This window comes from Arachis ipaensis, chromosome B8 (genome assembly GCF_059453495.1).
Source record: "Arachis ipaensis isolate K30076 ecotype BB chromosome B8, ASM5945349v1, whole genome shotgun sequence".
Lineage (NCBI taxonomy): Eukaryota > Viridiplantae > Streptophyta > Magnoliopsida > Fabales > Fabaceae > Arachis > Arachis ipaensis.
Window position 1 is genome coordinate 118,868,333 of NC_142443.1, and position 708 is coordinate 118,869,040.

Here is a 708-nt window from a genome sequence, read left to right on the forward strand (position 1 = left end):
TAAACTCGGCCTAGAAGAAAAAGAACTCAGAGCATATCCGAACAGCCTATTCGAGCTGGGAGACACTCCAATCCGACCACTTGGATACGTCTCACTACACACAACCTTTGGAAAAGGAAACCAGTCAAGGACACTCAACATAGATTACATCGTCGTAGACGTGAGTTCAGCCTACAATGCCCTAATAGGACGGAAAACATTAAATCAACTCGGCGCCATCATCTCGACTCCACATCTGTGCATGAAATTCCCAACTACAGCAGAAATAGCTACGATAAAAGCAGACTAGAAGATGGCGCGCCGCTGTTATAACGAAAGTCTAAACCTTAGAGGCAGAGGAGAATAATTCCACACCATCGAACTCTGGAGAGTTTGAGGGAGGGAAGAACTTCGACCACAACCTGAAGGAGAAATAGAAATAGTCCAGATCGGGGATGTTTCAGACAAAACAACCAATATCGGCACAATCCTAAAAGGAGACATAAAAAAGTCGCTCATACAGTTCTTAAGAAACAATGTTGACCTCTTCGCATGGAAAGCCGCAGACATGCCGGTCATAGACCCTAAGTTGATGTGCCACAAGCTGGCAGTTTACCCAAGATCTCGGCCAGTACAATAGAGATGTAGAAAGCTTGGACCAGAACGATCCTAAGCTGTGGAAGAGCAGGTGCAAGCTCTACTGGAGGCAGGATTCATAAGAGAAGTCAA